The sequence below is a fragment of the Phascolarctos cinereus genome, unplaced genomic scaffold (assembly GCF_003287225.1).
Source record: "Phascolarctos cinereus isolate Bilbo 61053 unplaced genomic scaffold, phaCin_HiC Scaffold_5;HRSCAF=322, whole genome shotgun sequence".
Lineage (NCBI taxonomy): Eukaryota > Metazoa > Chordata > Mammalia > Diprotodontia > Phascolarctidae > Phascolarctos > Phascolarctos cinereus.
The window spans coordinates 437,738,429-437,764,562 of NW_027555958.1; the positions used below are offsets into that span (position 1 = coordinate 437,738,429).

The window sequence follows — 26,134 nt, forward strand, 5'->3', positions numbered from 1 at the left end:
GTCTCTCTATCAGAACATCTGTCCAGATAACCTGAGGTGGACCCCTTGATCTAGGCAGATCCTCACTGAGCCATTATTTCTCTAAAAGGGAAGGCTGAGGATACAAAATCATGAAGAATACAAGAGAATACCACCATCATTGCTCCAATCCTCTTATTTCCCCCTTCCCCAATACACTCTGGACATTCTCTTTTACTTTAAGATCTTGAAATTAAATACCCTTAAATCCTTAAAATAAATAAGGAAATTTGGGGCTTTGAGAGTGAATACTTTCTTGAAGGTTAGAGGATAAAGGGTCATGGTATCCTGCATAGTTCTTTTTGATCAATTACATATAAAAACGATTTCTAACACTCATTTTAACATATTTTTTGAGTTCCAAATTCTCCACTTCCCCTTCCCCTCTTTGAGAAGACAAGCAATTGCTACAGATTGTACATGTACAATCATGCAAAACATATTTCCATATTAGCCATATTGCAAAACAAAACAGACAAACCTCCAATAAAGAAAGTTTTTTTAAAAAAGATTCTTTGATCTGCATTCAGACTCCATCAGTTTGTTTTCTCTGGAGGTGCATAGGATTTTTTGTCATAAATCCTCTGAAACTGTCTTTAATCTCAATAGTTCTTATTTAATGCTTAACTTTCTGTTAAACATTATCCTATCTCTTCATAATTGTCTAAAGAGTCTAGCCTTTTGAAAATTATTCACACTATAAATAAGCTTAAAGTAGTCTTTTAAATCTCAGTAATTTCAGCATTTTAGCTCAGAGGCCAAATGCTTATTGACTGACTGACAGAAGTACTGCCTTCTCATTTAGGGGAAAAAGGCAGACTAAGCTATGGTTTCTGCTTTCTGGCTATCTGACTAGGTTTTACAAGTACCTAAGGAAAGAAGGAAAGGGAAAGACAAAGTAGAAAGGTAAAGGTATAGCCAGCCAAATGCAGAATTCGAGATAAGAGCAAAAGAAATAATAAGGTTCTCTTAAATGAGGAATGCAAAGAAATAGAAATAATAGAATGGGAAAGACAAGAGATTTCTTCAAAAGAAACTTAGAAATATCAAGGGAACATTTCATGCAAAAATGGACATTAAAAAGACAATATGGTATGTACTTGATAGAATCAGAAGAGATTAAGAAGTGGCAAGAATATACAAAAGAACTATGCAAGAAAAAATCTTAACATCACCAATAACCACATTGGTGTAGTTACTGATCTAGCACCAGACATCTTGGAGAATGAAGTCAAGAGGGCTTTCAGAAGCATTGCTAACAATAAGACTAGTGGAGGTAATAGAATTCCAGCTGAGTCATAACCCTTTGACTCTGTGGATCACAACAAAATATGGCTAGTCCTCAGACAGACATCTCAGATCATCTTACCCATCTCTCAGGGAACACGTTTGTGGGTCAACAAGCAATAGTTAGAACCGAACATCAAAAAACTGATGGGTTAAGATTGGAAAGGGAGTTCAACAAGCCTGTATATTGTCACCTGATTTATTTAAATTATATGTGGAGTACATCATGTGAAATACCAAGCTGGATGAATCTGGCACTGGAATTGATGATGCCAGGAGAAGTATCAACAATCTCAGATTGTAGATGATGCCACTCTGATGGCAGAAAGAGAAGACTTACAGACACCCTTATGAGCTTAAAGGAAGAGAGTGTAAAAGCTGGCTTGAAGTTTACCATCAAAAAAAATCTAAGATCTTGGCAACTTGTGCCATCACTTTCTGGCACACAGAGAGAGAAGAAATGGAAGCAATGTCAGATTACATATTCCTGAGCTCAAAGATCACTGCAGATGGTGACTGCGGCCATGAAATTAAAAGACGCTTGCTCCTTGGAAGGAAATCCATGGCAAATCTGAACATCATACTAACAAGGACAGACATAACCTTGCTGACAAGATCCATATACTTAAAGCTATGGTTTTTCCAATAGCAGTATATGGTATAAGGAAAGCTGAGCACCACAGAATCAACACATATGAATTGTGGTGCTGGAGGACTTTTGAGAGACTCTTGGGCAGCAATGAGATCAAATCAGTCAATATTTAAAGAAATCAACTCAGGCTGTTCACTGGAAGGTCAAATACTGAAGCTGAAGTATAAATACTTTGGTCACATAATGAGAAGATGGGAGGACTCATTGGAAAAGATCCTGATGTTGGGAAAGATTGAAAGCAAAAGGCAAAACGATGGCAGAGGATGGGATAGATAGTGTGATTGAAACAAACATGAACTTGGATAAATGTCAAGAAATAGTGGAGGATAGAAGAGTATGGCATTCTATGGTCCATGGGGTCACAAAGAGTCAGACACAACTGAGTGACTGAACAACAAAGCTAAGCTTTCAGGAAGGTAGATGGTGCCTCACTGAATTGGCCCCTCATTGTCAAACATCTCTCAAAAATCATCCTAGAAAAAATATATGTATGTATATGCATATGTGTACACACACACACACACACACACACACACACACACACACACACATACATGTTCCTAAACTGGTTTTTTTCCAGCTTTCATGCTTTTAAGGAGGAACTTGACCTAATTCTCTATCTTTGGTGATACATATAAAAAAGCAGCCAATTGCACATAGGACCTGAAACAAAGAAAAGCAACAATGTGGCTTAAGAGAGGGCCCTTCATCACTGAGAAACCAAATTTTTCTGTAAAACTGTATTCCCCCTTTGGTCCAGAGAGGATAAAATAACAGAGACACGTCAGTGAATACCATGAAAATATCCAAGTAAAACGAGGTAAAATTGTTGCACGGAGATATAATGGAATTGGAAAATATTTGCAGGTAAAATGTCCAGGAGCTATTCCATTACTTCATAATCCTATCCTTATGGAATGGCAAAAAAGTTTCAAAAATTATAATAATAATCATTATACATTTATACATTGCTTTAAGATCTCCAAAGCATTTTATAAATATCAGCTGATTTCTATCCTCCAAAAACTCTGGAAGGTAGCTCATATTATCCCCATTTTACAAATGAGGAAACTGAGAGTGACAGAAGTTAAGTGACTTGTCCAGAGTCACTAGTAAACATCTGAGTTGGGATTTGAATTCAGGTCTTCCTGACTATAGGCCCAATGATGTATCCACTATGCTACATGGCTGTGCTCAATTTGAGTTGTTTTAATTCAATTTAATTTAATTCAACTCAATTCAAGAAACACTCATCAAACACCTACTTTCTCATGGGATTCTCAAAGTTAGTTCCTTTTTTGGCTTGGCACACAATAGGCATTTAATATGTTGTAAAACAGTTGCTTTTAGCTGAGTAATTGAAGGGGCCTGCTGAGAACTTTTGGACCCTAGCTCTGTAATCCTATGGATTAGTCTTCCCTCCCAATTTTGACTCAGTGAAAAATATGGCAAACAGATGATCTGCGCTTCCATGTATGGCACTTCTGTCTCCTCACTGCATCTAATAAAGGGTCACTTGCTCTCTTCAAGCACCAGGGCCTCTAAGAGACTGAACTGAATGAAGTCTCTGGTGCTGACAGAACACTCCATTACTCCTGGAATCCAGCAAGGAGGGGCAGAAACAGAAGTTCCTGTGAAAACAGAGTTAACTGCGGGCACTGTGCCCATCTGTGTTAGGCTAACCCCACCCTTCTATATGGTCCAAAGCTACCTGACCTGGACAGCTCCCACTGCCACTAACCATTCTCTCTGGCAATAGCCAAGTCCATGAACCTGCAACAATGCTCAGCAAATACCACTGGAACAACATAGTATTTAGGGGTTTGTATGCTCAAATGTGGTCCTACCCAAACTCTGACCACAGCATGAATCTCATCCACAATATCTGTGACAGTTTGTTTGTCCAGATGAAGATGTCCAGCAACAGGAAGTCTTCCACTGAGTAATGAGGTGTTTATCATCTCTGGGAAATATCCAATTCCATTTCTGGAAGGCTAACTCTAAATGAGTTTCTCTTTACATAGAGCTAAAACCTGACTTTCTGTAACTTCTAGCCACTGGTCCTAATTCTGTACCCACACACATATACACACACGCACAACCATCTAACCAGGCTCAATAACAAGTCTAACATCTTGTCCATTTATATCACTGAAAATATTTGTAGAAAGCTATCATGTTCCTTAGAGCCTTCTCTTCTTTAGGCTGGTTTTCCTCCACTCCTTCGACCTGTCTTCACATGGTGCCATAGTTCAGAGCCTCCCCACAGTTCTGGTCATCTCCCTATGGATACTTTCCAGGTGGACACTGTCCCTTCTACAATGTCATCCCAAGAACTGGACTCAGTACTTCAGGTGTGGTGGGACCAGGCCAGTGAAGAAGGGCACTCTCATCCTTTGGAAACTCTATGTATATTAATGCAGCCTGGGATACATTTACTTTGGGGGCTTACATCAGACTATGCATGGGATCATGGGTTTGCGACTGGCCATTATTTTAGAGGCCTTCTAGTTCACTTTGCACATGACTAAGTGGATTCAGGGAGGTAAGTGACTCAGGTCACACAGTAACAAATGGCAGAACCAGAATTTGAACTCAGGATCTCTAAATACAAAGCCAGCACTCTTTCTACTGCTGCCTCTCTTCCAGACTCCTCATGTTGAGGGTGCAGTTCACTATAAACACCAGGATTTTTTTTCATTGAGGCAGCAAGTTGGTGTACTGGGCCTAGAGTCAGAAAAATGTGAGTTCAAATCCAGCCTCAGACACTTTCAAGCTGTGTGACCCAGGGTAAGTCACTTAGCCTCTGCCTGCCTTAGTTGACCTATATGTAAAATGGGGATAATAATAACACCTGTCCCAGGATTGTTATGAGGATCAAATGAGATAATAATTGTAAAAATACTTAGTACTGTGCCTGACATCTAAAAGGTGCCTTAATCATTTCTCGCCCTCATGAACTCCTTTCTAGACAAATTTCCCCATTCGGTACTTGTGATTCTTGAACCCACCTAAAGGACTCCCACTTCTCCTCACCTTATGGTCTTTACCTCGCTTCCTATTCCAGCCTAGTGAGGTTTTTAGGGAACTTGAAGCCCAGTGTCTTAGCTATCCCACCCAGTTTTGCAACATCTGAAAAGCAGACACAGATGCTCTTTATGCCTTCATTCAAGTCACTTAAAACTCATTTTAAAATTAGATTAAAAATTAGGTAAACAAATAGAACAGCACAGGGCCAAGGAAATGTCCTTGTGCCATTCCACTAAACGTAGCCTGCCATACTGATACCTTTGTATTACTACATGAATTACCACTTCTGGAGTCAGTCAACCAAGGCTGAACCCAATTAGCTATATTATTTTTTTCTACAATTTTTCAACATGTTCACAAAGATACTCAGTCAAACATTTTGCTGAAATCCAGATGCCTCAGATGTTGCCATGATGTCTCTGTCTAGTGAGCTGGTGATAAACAGAATCAAGGTCAGTCTGACATGACTGCTTCTTCAGGAGCCCCTGCTAGCTTTCAGTCATTGTCTCTTCCCCTTGTAAGTGCTCATACTCAAATCAAACTCAGAATCCTAGACTCAGAGAAAAGTCTAAGTGGAAGAGGATCTGGAACTCAATCAGTCAATTTCGCCATTTATGTACTGGGAAACGATGTGGGCAGACGTAGGCTGGTAAATGTTTAACTAGTGACTGAAAAAAAAATACATGCAAGACACATTGTAAGTGATAGCGGCATTGTTAACATTATCTCTTCACTTTCTTAAGTCTATACCAGTGTGTCAAACTGAAATAGAAATGAGCCCATTGATCCATGCAGAAGGATCCCTTTACCTGGATAATGACTTGTTTTAAAATGTAATCTTATCCACATTTTATTTTTTTATTTATTTTGTTAAATATTTCCCTATCTGGTTTCCAAGTGCATGGGCTGCCAATTTGTCACCTGTAGATACTCAACGAAAAAATAAGCCAAGCTCTAATTTGTAGTATTTGCTGATACCTGACGTGGAAAAGCTCATGCTGAAAATTCAACTACTGCTCTTCACAGCCCCTTAGAGTTGGATCAAGCACATTCAAGATGCAGTCCCAGAGACCATTTCGGGGAGCATCTGTTCAGTCAAAACTGTTTCATGATGATACTAAGGCAGTTTAATTTCTAATGTGGTAAATATAAATAGGTAAAACAAACATAAACACAAGCTCTCAGGGGAAGGGTCCTCAATTATTTTGTAGTGTAAAAGAATCCCAGAACGTACTTATCTAGTCCAATGTCTTCACTTTGCAGGTGAGGAAACTAAGGTTAAATTACTGAGCCAAGACAGTGGAAGGGGCAGGTCTAGAATCCCTGGACTGTTGAGGAGTTTTCAAATGAGTTACTTCCCCCCCTAATCATCATAGGGTTGCTTTTTGTGTCATGGACCAATCAATACACTGGTGCAGCTTTTGGAACCCTTTACATAATCAAGTTTTAAATGCACAAAAAAATAATCCAGATGACAAACAAAACCAATTGCATTTTAGAAAGTATACAAATGTCTTTTCAAAACCTAGATCACAGACCCAGGTTAGGAAGCCCTGGTTCATAGTTTTCATATTTGTCATGCAATTGGGCTTTTTCAGGTGGTTGAATTTTGTACAGAAAAGAACCATAACAAAAATGCTCCAAATGCTCAAAACCAGAAGTGCAGCCTCAGGAGCACATGGGAAGTGATCCAAGATTCTGAAGACTACAAGGCTTCCACTCCGATGACAGCAGCACAGCCACCCCAGCCCACCTTCTCGCTGAAACAGATCCGAGAAAGGATCCTGTGCCTAGTTCTGGATAAGTCTGGAAGCATGGCGGTAAGCCATACCTGCCCCATTCTCCTGGAGGTGGGAGGGGTGTCTTGACAGCACCTGATGGACCCACAGAATCTTGGGCTTGTTGGAAACCACATTGATCTCATGGTTTAAAGGAAACGAAGAGCAGGGAATCCCTCACCCTTCACCAAGGTTCCCGACATACTCATACTCCCACTCCTCCTCTTTCTCCACTAAAGATTCATGATGAATTATCCCCTGTATCAAGATGATACTTTGTCAAAGAGTGAATAAACTAAGAATTTGCTCTACATTTCACTTCCCAGCCCATGAGAATCTGTAGTCCCTGTTAACTGAACGACCCAATCAACTTTGCATGACATCATATTTTCCTCCTTTCTTCATGATTGTACAAAGTCATCAAACATCCTATCTAAAAATGCAGACCAGATTCTATACTTTAAAAGACCAGCAACTTCATTAATATGGGCATTCTCTACTCTACTCTGCCATGCACCACTGATCAAAATGGCTTAGTAGTCCCATCATAAAAGTTTATTAGTTCCTTGTTTGCAAATAATTCAGTAAGAGACAATCTGGGGGCAACTATGTGGCACAGTGGATAGAGCACTGGCCCTGAATTCAGGAGGACCCAAGTTCAAATCTGGCCTCAGACACATAACACTTACTAGCTGTGTAACCCTGGGCAAGTCACTTAACCCCATTGCCTAGCCCAAACAAAAACAAACAAAAAAGAGACAATTTGGTATAAGTGGATGGAAAGTTAACTTCTGAGTCAGGAGGATCTGGTTTCAGTTCCCACATCTCACATATACTGCTTAGGAAATTCCCTGAAACAATAATTTGCAGAGAAGGTGCCACCCTACCCCAGTAGAGAGATTTTCCTCATTTGGGAGTACCTGCACCATTGAAATCACAGGTCAAGTGTCTATCCTACATAGTAACTCATCTCTGGTGATGTGGCTCAAATTAAAAGGCAAAAATATTTCACACAACTTCTTTCATCTACTAAGACCAACACCAACTCATTCACAACCATACTCCTACTTAAAATACCATACCTTAGTCCTTTCAGAATCTGTTAACATGGGTCCACCAATGTTCAGAAAAACCCTTCTACCACTTGAGCTTGCAGAGTTACTACAGCTGAAACATGCACTGTACCTATGGTCACCTCGCAATGTGCCTCTCCAAATTTAAGTGGCCTTGTCCTCAGGTAGCAAACATGTAGCCCATCTCCAAGCCCATTCTCAAATCCTTTCTAGCCCAGAAGAATACTCAGATCTTGTTTTCTATTTCCTAATCATGGAGAATCCAGAGTGTCCACCATGGGACTTAGAGCCCCTAGAGTTCTATATATGGCCTTAGTCCATCCTGCTATAGCTTGCTTGCAGAAGACCACTTACCAATTGGACTTGTGTTTTTCATGCAGAGTGAGAACCGGCTAAATCGCCTGAATCAAGCCTCCAAACATTTCCTGCTTCAGATCATTGAACGTGGATCCTGGGTTGGGATGGTCACATTTCACAGTGCAGCCTCTGTCCGTAGTGAACTGGTACAGGTAGAGACAGATGCTCAGAGGAATACCCTCATTACCAAGTTACCTGCTTTCGCTTCAGGAAAAACATCCATCTGCTCTGGACTTAGAACAGCATTTCAGGTGAAATCATCTCCCCTCCACTGTCTCTATTGTAGTGGATATTTTGAAAGTGAATTTCTATTCTGGATGACCTTCAGTTTCCTACAGTCTAGTACAAATCTGATGCCTCTAAAAAGTGAATGTATTTCCAGGGAGGGTAAGGGATATCAAGACATGGAGATGTGGAGAAATCCTAATTAAATTTAGCCCAAGAATAGTAAGCACTTAGTGTTGAACTAAGGAAGAAAGGAAGGTAGGAAGTCAACCTTAGACTCAGGGAGACTTGGGCTCAAATCCCTCCTGAGAGGCAAAAAAGTAACTGTGGCTAGAACTATCAATGCAGAGTCAGAAAGAACCAAGTTCAAATTCTTCCTCAGAAACTTATTAGCTGTGTGACCCTGGGCAGGACAATTTATTTGTGCAGCCTTCAGTTTCCTCATCTGTAGAAAAAGCAGAGTAGAGTTGATGACTTTTGAGGTCCCTTCTAGCTCTAAATCTGTAGTACTCTAACCCATACAGGCTGTGCAATTATAAAACCAATGCGAAAGGCACTGTTAATAATATATAAAAAGGGGCATGATATGCAGCAGAAGCATGCAGGGCAACCAGGTATAATGATCTTTAATCTGGGCTCCATTCTGGGAAAGCCAGATATTTCTGTTGATTCATTTTAACACAATGAGATAAGGAGCTGTTAGTCATCCAGTAGGGGGTTGTTATAACACAGACAAAGAGTGATGAATTGATGTTTTGACTACCATTATGGAGGGTTTTCCACATTTTGATGCACTAATTCTGTCTAAAGATTGTTGCCCTTGATATGAAATAAAATTATAGAATTATCTTAGTCATCCTGTGGCCCAGCTGCCTCATTTTACCAATGAGGGAGCTGAAAGAAACAAAAGGTATCTTAGTGGGTGGGAATTGGACATACCATATATGGTATTTCTATAGTAAGTATAGTATATATTTGTATAGTAAGTAATTTGTATGTAGAAAGAATGGGATAAAGGTCAAGAAGAATGAGAACTAAGAGGTCATGGATGATTTTATAGATACAAAATTCAATACAGAAGAACAGATGGAACCCTGATCATAGGAACTTGAGTGATATAGAAGGAACGAGGGTCAATGGAACAAGGTTCTGGAGAAAAGGAAAGGGACAGCATCCGGGTCATTGAGGAGAGATTGGCTTTGACATGACAGCACTGCTGTTTCCTCTGATACAGGAGGAAGGACATGGGTGAAAGACCAGAAAACATGCCAGATGGCTTCAACTTTTTCTGCAAAGGAAGAGATGATGTCATGTGCTGGTAGTTGAGAGATTTGGATGAGAAGCTGGGGTCTCAAAGAGTTGGGAAAATGGTTAGAACAGATGCTGTGAGGGATGTGCGGGACAATCAAGAAAGAGTAGTTGCAACAAGCATAGTAAAGGTCTGGTTGAAGTGCATGTGGCATATGCTCATAAGGCGGGACTACTGTCTCAGGGCTGTCTATCCCAGTCCTCCATTGCTCAGGAGCTGGACAGAAACATTGAGTTACTCAGTGTTGGTAAGTAAAAGGATGATGACAGTGGAAAGCCAAAGAGGCAAGAGATTGTGGAGCATTGGATAGGGGAGTCAGACAGGGATTAAGAGATCAGAGGGCACAGTACAGAAAAAGAGCAGGGTTAGGAGAAGTGACCATGAGTGAGATGTGGAAGTACATGAGATTGTACTTACACAAAAAATCTTCAAATCTGAAGGATTTTTTTACATGGAGCAATTTCAAACAGTGGAAATATGTAGAGTAGAGCTGCTTTGACAGAAATTAAATACTTTGGTCTAATACATACGTTGTTTTCTATGGCATAATATTCCCCATAAGAGGCAACGAGCATAGTAAATAGAGTGTTGGTGTGAGTATGTGGGAAACCTGTGCTCCACTCTGCTTCTGACCCCATAATGACAGCAGGCAAGTCAGTCAACCACCCTGAGCATCAATTTCCTAACTTGTAAAATGGAGATATTAGTACCCATAGTACTAGTACCTGCCTCATATCATAAATGGGAAACTCAGATGAGATCATAGATATAAAGTGCTTTGCACACTTGAAAGCACTATGTAAATGCCAATCATTATTATAATCAAATGTCCTGGTCACACAGATACAGTTAGGGGTAGCAGCCCTTGTGCTCCACTGGCATCATTCCAATGTCCCAGGAACTCAAGGAAGGCCCCTAGCACATTGAATGGCTCCCTTGTGGTAAACAAGTAGAAAATAGACAAGAGTCATACAGGTAGTTAAGGTAATGAGCATTTCTTAAGTGCCAGGCACTGTGCTAAGCATTTCACAAATATTATCTCATTTGATTCTCACAATACCCTGGGAAGAAGGTGGTCCTATTAGCTATATTTTACAGATGAAGAAACTGAGGCAGGCTGAGGTTAAATGACTTGCCCAGGATCACACAACGAGGACAGTCAGATTTGAATTTAAGCCCAACTCTCTCCACTGCCATACCTACCTGCTGATATAGTTAAGGATGGGTTGTGATTTGCATCATGGGAGGGGATACTCACATAGATGGAATTTCAGATCCATTGGTATATTGGAATATAATATTTCCTGTAAAGCCAGCTTTGCTTCACAGATAGAATATTGAGAAAGGCCAGATCTTAACTTCCACTACTGAAAGTTTTAGGTATGACCCTGCACAAGTCATTGAACATCGAAGTATCTCAGACAACACCCTAAGGCTTGTCATCTGATTTAGTGGAGGGAGGTCCTACCCCAGGACTCCTATACTATTCCCTAAATTGAGTGTTATTAGTCATGCCTTTGCTTTTGAGTGTCCAGTTTGGCACCTCATGCAGAGCATGGTTTCCCAAAGACTCTGTTAGAGAACACTCTCTATTGTGAATGGGATTAGCCAAATAAAGCAGGCAAGAGAGAGCACAGGAGCATAGAATTGGAGCTAGAGGAGACCTCACAGGCCACCTGTATCCTTCTTTTGCAGATGAGGAAACTGAGACCCACAGGGCCTCAGACTCTTCCCACCATATCATGTCTCCTCTAAGGTTCCTAAGCTTCCTCCTCTCTAGCCCTCCCAGGAATAACAAAAGAATCAGAAACAATTCCATGCACATAGTGGGTGTTCATGTGTCCAGTGTCTCCTCAGCCTCCATGTGTGATAGATCCACAAAGAACAGATACCCTGGCTGGGACTGAATACCAGTGTACAGAAGCCGGGTCACTCGCATTCACCAGAACAGCCCTGCTTCCAAATGGAAGCATCAGCTGTGACAAATTTCCTGGATTAGATCAAGAGGAAAGGCACTTGGGCTGAGTTTCTGAAAGTTGCACTTCTCATATTTGAAAATCTCAAGACAGGAAAATCCTCCTGGGGTTCCTGGGGTCTTTCCTTTATTTTCTTCTTTCATTCCTGGCCAGACCCACTCACTCAGGGTTACCTGGTACAACTAAGTCTGCTTACCAAGGTCTGGGATGAATCTCTGCTTTTAGGTAATAGGAAGGAAATTCTCAACAGATGGTTCAGAAATCGTCCTTCTGACTGATGGAGAAGACAATACACTCAGCACATGTTTTGATCAAGTAGAACAAAGTGGGGCCATCATCCACACAGTTGCTCTGGGACCTTCTGCGGTCATAGATCTGCAGAAGCTGTCAAAGATGACAGGTAAATGATAACCGGGAGCATATGTTTCTTCAATAGGCACAAAACTTATTTCTATATGAACCTCCCCTCACATTCTTCACTGAGATCTGCAGGTGAACCATTACAGGTGACCTAGGGCTTCTGAAGGCAATGGAAGTGGGGCACAGGCTCTGGAAGGTCAGGCAATAAACATTAAATGCCTACTATGTTCCAAGAGCCCCTGAACAGCTGAACTGATGGATCCTTGAAGTAGTGAGGATCCAAGAAGCTCAATTATGAATGAAATAAGTGAACTGGTTAACATCATAGATTCTGTGACACTTATTTGATTCCTTATCAGCACTTTTATCTCTTCCTAGGGCCTTGTGTTCTAGGTAAATGAGACTTTAATGATTGTATGACATATACTTTATACACCACAAGATTGAAAAGTTTGACCTTGACCTCCTAGACTGAGGCTGTATTCCTACCACCTGTAGAATGGCTGCAGTTTATGAAAGAACATAAAACTTTTTGAAAAAATACCTTTGGTAAGACTGTTAAGTTGTCACTATCCTGTGCCAATTATTTAAATTCTGTTAATATGATCCTGCTTTAGGAGGTGTGCAGACAGCTGCTACAGACAATGCCCAGAACAATGGGCTCATTGATGCATTCAGTGCCCTCTCATCAGGAAATGGACTGATCACTCAACAGTCTGTCCAGGTCAGTTTCTATTTCTCCTTTCACATGTTTGCACTGTATAACATCATGACATTCTAGGGTCAGAAATTTAGACTTTCGAAGGACCTCTGAGGTTCGTAAAAGCATGCATCAGAGGTATAAGGTTGGAAGGAACTTCAGAGTCAACCAGTCTAAACCATGAATTTTATAGGTGAGAAAACTGAGGATGATGGACTTGTCCAGGTCATGCAGGTAATGAGTGGCCATGATGGGATATGAACTTTAGTCTTCGGACTCTACATCCAGCTTTCTTTCCACTGCACCATGCTGGGTGGGATATTAGGATCGAGGGGGAACTGACAGCATAAATAACAGGCTTCTCACACATACATATACATATATTTTCTATATATACATACACACACGCAAATATATATGTAAATTTAGCAACTTTCAACAAATGCCTACTATGTGCTAGGCACAAATTTGCAAATACTGTGTCATTTAATCTTCACAACAACCCTGGGAGGTACCTGCTATTATTAGCTCCTTTTTACAGATTAGGATATTTGAGGCAGATAGAGGCTAAGTGACTTGCCCAAGATCACATGGCTAACAGGTATTGTTGGCAAAATTTGAATTCAGGTCTTTCTGACTCCAAGTCTAAGGCTATATCTCCTCTGACACCTATCTGCCTCCAGACGGTGAACATTTTCACTGGCTGTCCAGGCTTGGTTAAATTTTTTTAAAAAGCAGTGGATGTCAACATGCTAATTCACATGATGATTTCACTCTCCCACTGATATATGGAACAAGCTCTTCACCCAGCCTGCTTTCAGAAAGCTGTCCATTCCTGATGGCTCCTTCTAGAGCCTCGGAGGATAAAGAAACTGAACTTTATGCACACCACTATTAGTAGTGGACTCTTTGCATATTTCCATGCCATATTCCCCTCACCTACAACTTCCTCACTATTAAAGACCACCCAACTGGTTCTTTCTACTGGATCTCTAACTATATCATGACTTCTCTAAGAATCCACAATATTTTAGCACCTTGGAGGTCATTTGAATCCAAGCCCAAGGCCAACATTTAAATCTTTTCCAAAAATCCATAACAGGCCAGCTAGGTGGTACAGTAGATACAATGCAGGCCGGAAGTAAAAAGACTGCTCGATGAGTTCAGATCTGGACTCAGACATTAGCTATGTGATGTTGGGCAAGTCACTTAACTCTGCCTCAATTTCCTCATCTCTTAAATGAGAGAGAAGGAAATGGCAAACCACTCCAGTAGCTTTGCCAAGAATATCCTGAATGGGGTCATAAAGTACAGGACAAAACTGAAAAGTCTCAACAACAAGAACCCGTAACAGGCAGGATTTCCCAAGTAGGGATTAGGAATATGAAAATGGATGTCAAAATCAAATGTATTTGACAAAAAGGGCATATGTCCCTTTTTTACTATTTTGCTACACCTTGTGACAATTATCATCAATAATCAATCAACAACCATTTATTCAGCACTTACTATGTGTCAGGCACTGTCCTAAACATTGAAGATACAAATTAAAAATGATATGGGCCCTGCCTGCAATGAGCTTACATTTTATTCAGGGGAAACAACATGACCAGATATATTTAATGCAAAACACTTACAGAGTACACAAAATAGAAGGGGGACCATGAAGGCACTATAAGCTGGGAAGGAAAGGAGGCAATAAAGTACAAACACACCCATGTCTCCCCCATCCTCCTGTGCCATCCATTGTGCTCGACAGTGAGCCGCATGGCAGAAACAAAAAGGCCAAAGAGAAGCATCATCATGTCTGGGGCTACCTATGTGTAGCAGCTTCTACTACTCAGGACATCACAGCCCTGGGGTGGGAGTTCCAAAACGGAGTAGCTTCGTTTCTCCAGGGTGTATTAGATTTAGGTTTAATAACCATTTATTAAGTGCTTATCATGTGCAGAGATGTTACAAAGGAAAAATTGACAAGAGATTAACTATGGAAGGGAAGAGGGAAGAAGGAATTGAGGATGACACCAAAGGTGTAAGCCTGGGTGATACGGAGAAGTGACTGGCATAGCTCCCCACAGTAGAGGAGAAGTTACAAAGAGGGGGAACTTTGGGGGAAAGATAACTAGTCCGTTTTTAGACATGCTGAATGTAAGATATCTTTGGGACACCTGGTGTGAGAGATATCAACTAGGCAGCTGAAGATGCAAGTCTGGAGGTCAACAGAGAGATCAAGGCTGAATAAATAGATCTGGGAATCATCAGCAAGAGACAGTAACTGAATCCATGGAAGCTAATGAGATTACCAAGTGAAATAGTATAGAGGGAGAAGAGAAGAAGACTCAGGACACAGCATGATCAGTGGCAGTCATTACAGTAACTTTGGAGAGAGAAGTTTCAGTTGAGTGACAATGTTGGGGGCCAGACTGTAGAGTTTAAGAAGAGAGTGAGAGGAAAGCAAGAAGAAGCACCTATTGTAGACAGCTTCCTCGAGGAGCTTAGCTACAAAAGTGAGAAGAGGGATGGGATGATAGCTTGTGGGGGATGGACAGATCAGATGAAGATTTCTGAGAATGGAGGAGACATGGGTATGTTTGTAGTAGAGAAGGAGCCAATGAGACAAGGAGATTGAAGATGAATGAGTGTGAGAATGATGGAAGGCACAAACTGCTGAAGAAGACAGGACAGAAATGGATTTCTCATGCATGGACAGGGTTTTGCCTGGTAAAGAGAAGGGCGCCCTCTTCGTGTAGACAGGAGTGAAAGAGATAGTGGTAGAAGGCATATGGGAGACATGAAATGAAAAGGAAGATTAGGAAAAAAGGAACTCTCAGAAAATATCAATTTTTTTCACTGAGATGTGAGGTAAGCTTTTGAGATTAGAGAGTGAGGGAGAGGGAGCCATGGGAGGTTTAAGGAGAGATGAAAAGGTTTGGAGGAGCCTCTATGGTGAGTGGGAGAGTGAGGTAATTGGGAGGAATAAAAGGAAAACAGGACCAGGCCAGGCCAGACCAATAAGGCAGGGTGGTTCAGTGGAAAGAAATCTGGATTCTTTATCTGCTCATGCCATCACTCTGAGATTAGCTTCCATTTGCACTGAATTTTATTTAGGAGGGAAACTGAGTAGGAAACAGAAGGGAGGGAGAGTTGTATGAGTAAAACTTGTATATTACCTCAGACTAAAACTGAGGACTCTCATTCAAGCCCTGCCTTTCAAGTCCTTTGTGCCAAGAATATTATTCATGCACATTTGTATAACCATGACACCTGTTTCCTTTTTTCACCATCTTATCTCCTAAAGCATGCTTAACCAGAGGGATAGGGAAGGGGCCTCTAATTTAATTGTTAGAGGGAACTTCCAGGTAAGGAAACTCCCTCTACCAATGCATGCTGATTCCTTCTCTGCAATTTATAATCTTTTGCCCATTGGCATGATATGACTTGTGGATGACTTATTCCTTTACCCACTCACTAAATGTTTTGTTTTCTTAACAGCTTGAGAGTAAGGGAGCCACTCTGAAGGATGGGGAATGGATGAATGGCACAGTTACTGTTGACAGCACAGTAGGCAATGACACACTATTTCTTGTCACGTGGACAGCACAACAACCCCAAATGTTTGTCTCAGACCCCAGTGTGGGAAAATCTATGATACTTTTTCTGTGGATGCAAATTCCAAAATAGCATACCTCAAAATACCAAACACTGCAAAGGTGAGGAGCTTTTTCTCTTGTGTTTTCTTAAGATTTTCAGAAAAAGGAGCCAAGACTTTAATATCAGTATTATAACTTTGCAAGTATTCTTGAGTGACAAGAAGTATTTTTTTACTAAAAAAAAATACACTCTTACTCCACACGTTCTCTTAAAATGTGATGAATTCACCACAATAAGCACACGTTTAAAAAAAATTTATACTGTAGCAACAAAGGAACTGTCATAAAGACTATCACGACGGCAAAATCTGGGCTAGAACACAAGGGAGGTTAGGACAGCAGGCCAGAAAGTTATGAAACCTTTTCTGATTGGCGTAAACATACTTAAGACACCCCATTTCCCCATCCAGAATTTCAGAACACATGTGTCCTGACCTCCAAAATCGTACCCTTGTTTCTGTGGAGAAAAGACTATGGCAGGGTCAAATCTTTTAAGTCACATTTTTCATAGCAAAGGTTTCAATACTAATCAGTATTACGCATACCCTGGGGAAATCTCTAGTCCAGTTGCAGCACTCATAGGGAGGAATGGTTTGAAATGACTGTCACAGCCGATAGAGAAGGAAAGTCATACAAACTCTATAGCAGATTTCTTGAAATTTTCTTGTATGAGTCAGATAAGACGTTAAGATAGATATGGATAACAGAGAAGGCAGGTAAGGCAGGTCTTAACACTGTTTTGCTTTACTGAATTTCTACTGCATTTTTTAGGATGGAATTTGGACTTACAGCCTTATGTCAAGTGCACAAACCCTGACTCTAACAGTGACCTCTCGTGCTTCAAATCCTAATGTAACCCCTATTACACTGGATTGTAAAATGAATAAAGACACCAGCACCTTCCCTAGTCCAATGGTTGTTTATGCAGAAGTTCGCCAAGGATCCCTGCCTATTGTAGGAGCCAATGTGACAGCCCTCATTGAATCAGCTGATGGAACAACAGAGACTCTGGAACTTCTGGATAATGGTGCAGGTAACTGATAACCTATAAAAACCTTAGAGTTCTTTCTCTTTTAAGAAAGAATTACAATTTTTTTTTCTTTTTAATAGTATTTTATTTTTTCCAATTACATATAAAGACAATTTTTAATATTCATTTTTATAATACTTTGAGCTCCAAATTCTCTCCCTCCCTCCTTACCTACCATGCACCCTCCTGACGATGATAAGTTATTTGATATCTACTATATATGTGCAATCACATGAAACATATTTCCATATTGGTCATGTTGTGAAAGAGGAAACAGTTTGCAAAAAATAAATTATTATTAGCAAAAGGAAAAAAATGAAGATAGTATGCTTTGCTTTGCATTCAGACTCCATCAGTTCCTTGTCTGGATGTGGATAGCATTTGCCATCATGAGTCCTTTAGAATTGTCTTGGATCCTTGTATCACTAAGAAGAACAGCTGCTAAGTCAATCATAATTGATCACAAAATGTTGCTGTTACTCTGTACAATGTTCTTCTATTTCTGTTCATTTCATTTTGTATCTGTTCATATATTTCTTTTTAGGTTTTTCTGACATCTGACTTCCCATCATTTTTATAGCACAATAGTATACCATTATATTCATATATCAGAACTAGTTCAGCCATTCCTCAATTGATGAGGATCCTCTCAATTTCCAACTTTTGCCACCACAAAAAGAACTGCTACAAATATTTTTGTACATGTAGGTCATTTTCCCTTTTTTATGATCTTTTTGGGATACAGACCTACTAATGGTATTTGATGGATCAAAGGGTATGCAGTTTGATTGCCCTTTGGGCATAGTTCCAAATTTCTCTCCAGAATGGTTGGATCAGTGGACCACGCCACCAACAATGCATCAGTGTCCCAATTTTCTCACATGCTCTTCAACATTTATCATTTTCCTTTTTTGTCATATTAATCAATCTGATAGGTCTGAAGTGGTACTTCAAAGTTGTTTTAATTTGCATTTCTCTAATCAATAATGATTTAAAGCATTTCCTCATATGACTATGTATAACTTTAATTTCTTCATCTGAAAATTGTTCATTCATATCCATTGACTATTTACCAATGGGGGAATAACTCATATTCTTATAAATTTGACTCAATTCTCTATATATTTGACAAAAGAGGCCTTTATCAGAGTTATTTTCTTTAAAAAAAAATTTTCCCCAATTTTCTATCTACCTTCTAATCTTGGCTGCACTGGTTTTCTTTACACAAAATGTCTTAATTTTATTTAATCAAAATTCTACACTTTAAAATTCTCTTGACCTTCTCTATCACTTGTTTACTCATAAATTCTTCCCTTATCCATAGATCTGACACATAAAATTTTGCATGCTTTCCTAATCTGCTTATGTGATGTCACCCTTTATAGCTAAATCATGTACCCATTTGACCTTATCTTGGTATGTGGTATAAGATGCTGGCCTACACCTTATTTCTGCCAAATGGTTTTCCAGTTTTCCCAGTAATTTTTGTCAAATGTGAGTTCTTCTCCCAGAAACTGAGGTCTTTGGGGTTAATCAAACACTAGATTAGTATGGTCACTTACCACTGTTTCTTGTGTACCTAATCTATTCCACTGCTCCACCACTCTATTTTATGGCTAGTACTAGATCATTTTGATGATTACCACTTAGTAACATGATTTGAGACAGAGTACAGTAAGGTCACCTTCCTTCACATTTTTCTCATTGATTTCCTTGATATTCTTGACCTTTTCTCCTTCCAGATGAATTTTGTTACTATTTTTTCTAATATTATAAAATAACTTTTGGTTGTTTGGTATGGCACTGAATAAGTAAATTAATTTACGTAGAAATGTCATTTTTGTTACATTGGCTTGGTCTATCCATGAGCAATTAGTATTTCTCTAATTGTTTAGCTCTGATTTTATTTGTGTGGAAAATGTTCTGCAATTGTGTTCATATAGTTCCTGAGTTTCTCTTAGTAGGTAGACTCCCAAGCATTTTATATTATCTGCAGTTATTTTAAATGGAATTTCTCTTTCTATATCTTGCTGCTAGACTTTGTTGGTAATATGTAGAAATTCTGATGATTAATAGGAGTTTATTTACTATCCTGCAACGGTGCTGAAGTGGTTAATTATTTCAACACTTTTAGTTGGTTCTGTAAGATTCTCTAAGTATACTACCATATCACCTGCAAAGAGTGATCATTTTTTTCCTCATTTGATATTCTAATTTCTTTCATTTCTTTTTCTTTACTTATTGCTATAGCTAGCATTTCTAGTACTATATTGAATAACAGCCGTGATAATGGGCATCCTTACTTCACTCCTAATTTTATTGCGAAGCCTACCAGCTTATCCCAATTACATATACTTATTGATGGTTTTAGATCAATGCCACTTAGTTCCATTTTTTCCTATAATTTTCTGTGCTTTCAATAGGAATAAGTAGTGTATTTTGCAAAAAGCTTTTTCTTTATCAATTCAGATAACAATATGATTTTTGTTGTTTTACTTATTGATATAGTTAGTTATGTTGATAGTTTTCCTAATATTGAACAACCTCTGCATTCCTAGTATAAATCCCATCTGGTCATAGTATATGATCGTTGGGATATATTGTTGTAATCCCTTTGCTAGTTTTTACTTTAAAATGTTTGCATCAGTGTTCATCAACATTCTTGGCAGGAGGTCATTAATACCTTTTCCTGGCTGAAAGGGAAGAGTCAGGCTCATAACTTTTATATTTGAGAAATATATTTGAGAAACCTTAACAAGACAAAATAAAGTGAAATATTACACTCCCTTTTTCACTTGTTCAATATTTTATGTTTTTCCAATTACATGTAAAAAACAATTTTATTAGTCTTTTTTTATTCTGAATTCCAAATTCTCCTCCTCTTTCTCTTCCCCCCCCTTATTGAGAAGGCAAGCAGTTTGACATAGATTATATATGTGTAGTCACAAAAAACATTTTCATGTAAGTCATTCTGTGAAACCAAATGGAGCCTAAAAAAACAAGAAAAATAGAGAAACTAAAGAAAAAGTATCTTTGATCTGCATTCAGGATCTACCAGTTCTTTCTCTGGAGATAGACAGCACTTTTCATCATAAGTCCTACAGAATTGTCTTGGATCACTGCTGCTGAGAATAGCTACGTTATTCATAATATATTATCATACAATATCATTGCTGTATACAATGTTCTCCTGGTTCTGCATGTTTCACTTTGCATCAGTTCATGTAAGTCTGTCCACATTTTTTAAAGAACGTCCTGTTCTTGTTCAGTCTGATTGGTATGGGGATCACATGAAAGGGAGTAATAGAAAACAACACTACAAAGGCAGGTGAGAGTTAAATTATGAAGGGATTTAAAAGACTGACAAGGTTTCTAAACAAGTAATAGGGGGTAGTTGAAGTTTTTGCATAGTAAGGTCACATGTTCAGATCTGTGTTTTAGGAGTGTTGCAGAGGGATGAGACTGCAGGCAGGAAGACAAATTATGAGGCTTTTATAATCATCCAAATGCCTGAATTAGGGTAGAGGCTGTATGAGTAGAGGAAAAGAGATTGATGGAAAAGATGATATAGAGGTCAAATTGACAAGACTTGGCAAATGACTGGATATGGAGATTGAGAGAGAAGGAAGAGACATGGGTTCAAGTCCTGCCTCTTATACTTACTAGTTCTTGACTGTGGAAAAGTCACTTAACTGATCTAAGTTTCAGGATCCTCATTTATACAATGGGTACAGTAATATATTTCAACTGGGCTCTGCTGGTATATTTTTAAGGACTGACTCTCTGGGGAAAAAAAGAACATACAACACACTTCTAAATTTAATCTCCATTGTTTTCTTAAATCTAGACATTCAACTAAACAATAAACCAAGGCCCAACTTGTAGGTACTTCCAAGGTATAAATGCTCAACATTAAAAATTGACCAATCAGCTTTCTCTAGTACAAGTTGACCCTAACACACCAATGTTATAGTACTTACAGGGTTGTTGAGAGATTCCAATGAGATCAAGTTTGTAGTAAGCTTTGAAAACTCTCAAATAGTTTATAAAAATATACGTTTGCCCCTAGAAGCAGCATATATCTTTGAGTCTATTACTATTTTCCAATGTCCAACTGTATTTTTGAGAATTTATATATTCCTCTATCATGGCAATGCTTAACAGCTCCTTTATTTGTACACAAAGGTGCTGATGCTTTCAAGAATGATGGTGTCTATTCAAGGTATTTCAGATCCTACAAAACAAATGGTCGATACAGTCTAAAAGTGAGAGCCCTGGGAGGAACAAACACCCAAATGTCAAGACCCCAAGTGAATGGAGCCTTATACATACCAGGCTGGGTAGAGAATGGTAAGAAACCCAATATCTCTTTCAGATGGTGAATGGTGGATTTTTTTTTTATTTCTACTTTACCCTCTTGTTCTAGAACCTCACGGTAATTTTCCTTCGTAATTTCTTGTAATATTGTATCAATATTCTTTTTTTTAATTTAACTTTCAGGTAGTCTAACAATTCATATATTGTTTCTCCTTGACCCATTCTCTAGATCAGTTGTTTTTCTAATTAGATGTTTCATATTCTCTTCTATTTTTTTCCATTCTTTTGATTTTGTTTTATTATTTCTTGATGATGTATAACATCATTCACTTCCCCTGGCCCACTTCTACTTTGCAAGGAATTATATTGTTCCTTAAGATTTTAGATCTCTTTTTCCAATTGGTTGATTTATTTTCATAATTCTTTTTTATTTCCTCGGAAACTTCCCATAACAAAAAATATGGTACTGTATTGAGTCAATGGCAAGAGGGGATCCAATTGAACTTTCACACATCTTGGATCTCAAACTAAAGATTATTCATACATTATGAAACTTGTTGAAAGAAGTGGGGCTATTTAGCCCAACTAACAAAAGACTTATCTGTCAAGTAGTTGAAGGGATCTCTCAAGGAAGAAAGATTAGACTTGATCTGTCCCAGAGGGCAGAAGCAACCTCAGTATGTACAAGTTGCAAACACGAAGATTTACCCTGATAGAAAGTAAAATCTTCTAACACTTAGATCTCTTCCATAGCTAAATGAGCTACTTCAGCAAGCAGAGTTTCCCCCCACTAGATGGGCTCCCCATCACTAAAGACTTTCAAGTCCAATCTGGATGACTACTCAGGTTTCTTGTAGAGGAGGACTCTTTTCACATAACATGGGTTATATGGCCATTGGGTCCCTTGCAACTCTGAGGTTCTGCAATTCTGCAATTGAGAGGCTACCTAACATGTACATCTTACTGTAAGTCAGTATCTCTGGCCTACATAGAAAATTCAGCAGACCAGTACAACACAAGAAAGCAGTCTCAGCATATCTGTAACTGGAAGAAGAATCAGGTGTGTAAGCCTTAAGTATTCCAGTATTGCCCACAGACACAAATGTTTGGGTAGAAGTAGAAAGGTTAAGGCTAAGTATAACAGTATCTCAGAACTGGAAGGGACCTCCTTGGCCTACTACACCAACCCATTCCTGGAACAAGAGTCCCCTCTATAACATAGTCTCCATCCTCTGCTTGAAGCTCTCTGCTGATAGAGCAATCCACTGAAAAAGTCTATTCTATGTTAGAATAGCTCTAATTTCTATATCTGCTCCTGTCTAATGTCTACTCATGGCTCTTGGCTCTCTCCAACATGGCCAAGCTATATAAATCTATTCCCTCCTGCTTCTCAATGAGTCAGGCAGCATGTTTCATGTTTCTGGTATAGACAGTAAACACTATAGGCCTCAGAGGAAAGTGAAATCAGTTCACTTGAGGCTGGAGCACTCAGGGAATGCCACTAGGAGGAGGAAAACTGTGAAATAGGATCTGAAAGATGTAGAGGATTAATTAGATAGGCAGAGGAGGTGACGTAGTTTTTCCAAATGAGACCAATAAACCTGGTCTTTGGGAAAGACAGCTTTTTTACTTTTTTAACTTTTTTACTTCTTACACACTTGACTCATGACCTAAATTTAGCAGGAGATGAAAGTGTTATTGAGAAGAAAACAACTGAAAGAGGTGGGTGAGCTTGGGGCACTATGATCATATATAATGAAAGCGTAGTGGATGGAGCACTCGCAGTAAAATGTATAGTGCACCAGCTCTAAAGTCAGGAGGACCTGAGTTCAAATCCGGCCTCAGACCAAACACCTGACATTACTAGCTGTGTGACCCTCAGCAAGTCACTTAACCCCAAGTGCCCCCCCAAAAAAATGCAGCAAGCAAGTGGTATTGTGCCTAAAGACCTGAATAACTTTTTCCATGCAGGAGAAGTAAAAATGAATCCACCACGACCTGAATTTAATGCCAGTGACCTTCAAGGCAAGCAAGTATCTTTCAGCAGAATAGCATCAGGAGGTTCATTTATAGTAACCAATATTCCAAGTGGCTCTATTCAAGATGCATTCCCACCATCTCAAAATCACTGACCTCAAGGCTCAGATAGAAGGAAATCGAATTAATCTGACATGGACAGCTCCTGGAGATGACTATGATGATGGTCAAGGTAAGTGTGAAGTTTGGTTATCATTTAGAACAATAACAACAACAAAAAGCAGCCATTTCCAAGTGTCTGCTCTGTACAAGTCAGTGCAGTAGGCACTGCAGAAAGAGAGTCCCTGCCCTCAAGGAGCTTGTGTTCTGGTGTAGAGATCCAACATGAACAGAGTTAAGTAAATGTAATTAATATACAAAATAATTCAAAGGAATTTCAGGAAGGAGAGAATATTCACAAGGAACATAGACTATTAGTGCTAGAAGAGAATACTGAGCCCACCTAATCCAACTCATATGCAAACAAGCAGCCACTTAGCCATTCTTGAACACCTTCAACTGAAGAAAGAGCAGTTAAAAAAATATGGTTTTAAAAAGAAAATCTATTCCCAGAAATTCATGCTTTTATACTATGAGATATTTTACTAAAGCAACAAAGTTCATAGAAAGCCTCTCTTGAGGTTTGTATCAGAGAAGACAGAAATGTATAGCCTAGAAGAATGAAAGGTAGATGGAGGGGCAGGTTTAGGAATAAGATACAAATATTCTATAGAACTAAGTTACCCCCTTTGGGAGTAAAGCTACCCAGAACTCAATCTGTAAAGAACTTAACAAGAAATATCATTTCCCTCTCTCAGGAAAAATTGTTCCTGTGGAGATCTACTACATAGGTACCTGCTTGACATTTATCACTCTGTCAAGGATGCATATACAAGACCTTAAATGGAATGCTAGATAAGACTATAACTGTAGCTTACTATTGATTTCTTAGATAGGGAGAACACATTCTTCTGATCTCTGTGATATTTGTTATTTTTCTACTTTATTAAATCTATGCAAATATTATCAGTAGTTTCATGTCCTTTTAGCCCAAGAGTACATCATACGAATGAGTGAAAATATCCTTGACCTACGGGATAAGTTTGATGATGCTCTCCAAGTGAACACTACTCACCTGACACCTAAGGAGGCCAGCACCCAGGAATTCTTTGTGTTTGAGCCAAAAGGCATCAATCTGGTAAATGGCACCAACATCTGCATTGCCATCCAGGCTGTTGATAAAGCAAATCTGAAGTCCAAATTATCCAACATTGCACAAGTATCTGTATTTATACCTCCAGAGGAGACCCCTTGTAGTGGCAGTCACATCTATAAAATAATGTTGAAGTGGCTGGGTGAGCTGCAGGTGACGATACCGAAGTAAAGGGCCTTATGTATAGAGGCCTGAAGCTCAGGTTTTGTGAGAGGAGTACAAATCCAGTTTTTCTTCTGGCTTTGTCCCACCTCATCCATTCCCCTTTTGATTATAAACATTTCTCAGATGTATTCCTGATTGCCGGGTGTGAAGGAAACATTGACATGTGGATGATGTAACACAAAATATCTGGATGTGTATGTGAAAGGACTATTTAGCCAAGTGTGACAATTATCACCTTTTTATTCACTATCCTGCCCACTGACAAATAAAGTCTACTCTCATTTACCATTTTTTTAAATGTGTTTTTATTGTTTGGATGAGAACTAAGACAGTTTTGAATGGCAGTCCAGCTTGTCCCTAGAGAAAAGATAGGAAAGCATGCCTCCCTCCCTGTATTGCAGAAGTGGGGGACTGTAGGTAATAATATTCTGTCTATCATAGGACATGGTCTTTTTCCTCATTAGTTTTGCTGAATTGCTTAATTCACCTCTTTTTCAAAAAAAAATATTATAAAAGATGGATTGCTGTCAAGGGCAAAGGGAGGGATATTTTCAGAAAGAAATGATATAAAAAGTAAAAGACTACAATAGGAATATAGCAAAACAATTAAAATGTAAAGAGGAAGAACAAAAATATTAAATGGTTGCTAGTAGGCTAGAGAAATTACACTTGTAACTTCTCACTTTGGTTAGTCAACAACAATTGTGCACAGAAGTTAGTCTACCCCCACAAGACAGAATCTCAGAGTTGGAACAGATGTCATTTAGTACAACACTTACCCAAGCAGGAATCTCCTCCAACAGAACATGAATTCAGTGAATCCCAATCAAGCTCATATGATATGGAAGATCCAGTGGTTGTCTAAGAGCCTCCACTGGAAGAACTCTAGAGATGGAAAACCCAAGTTTCCCAGATGGGCCATGTCACTTTTGGACAGCTCTAATTTTTAGAAAAGTTCAGTTTCTGCAAAGCTGAATC

General features: G+C 39.2%; 1 pseudogene across 1 annotated transcript in view; it reads left to right on the forward strand.

Moving 5' to 3' along the window:
- Window positions 1-25,441, forward strand: part of LOC110209956 (calcium-activated chloride channel regulator 1-like) — a 35,327-nt pseudogene extending 9,886 nt beyond the window's left edge. Inside the window, exons 6-14 of the transcript XR_013487394.1 lie at window positions 6,586-6,807; window positions 8,219-8,446; window positions 11,931-12,105; window positions 12,683-12,789; window positions 16,258-16,475; window positions 17,187-17,448; window positions 21,631-21,795; window positions 23,734-23,971; window positions 24,828-25,441. The product of XR_013487394.1 is annotated as a calcium-activated chloride channel regulator 1-like (transcript). The remainder of the gene's footprint in view (window positions 1-6,585; window positions 6,808-8,218; window positions 8,447-11,930; window positions 12,106-12,682; window positions 12,790-16,257; window positions 16,476-17,186; window positions 17,449-21,630; window positions 21,796-23,733; window positions 23,972-24,827) is intronic.
- Window positions 25,442-26,134: the final 693 nt, after the last annotated feature.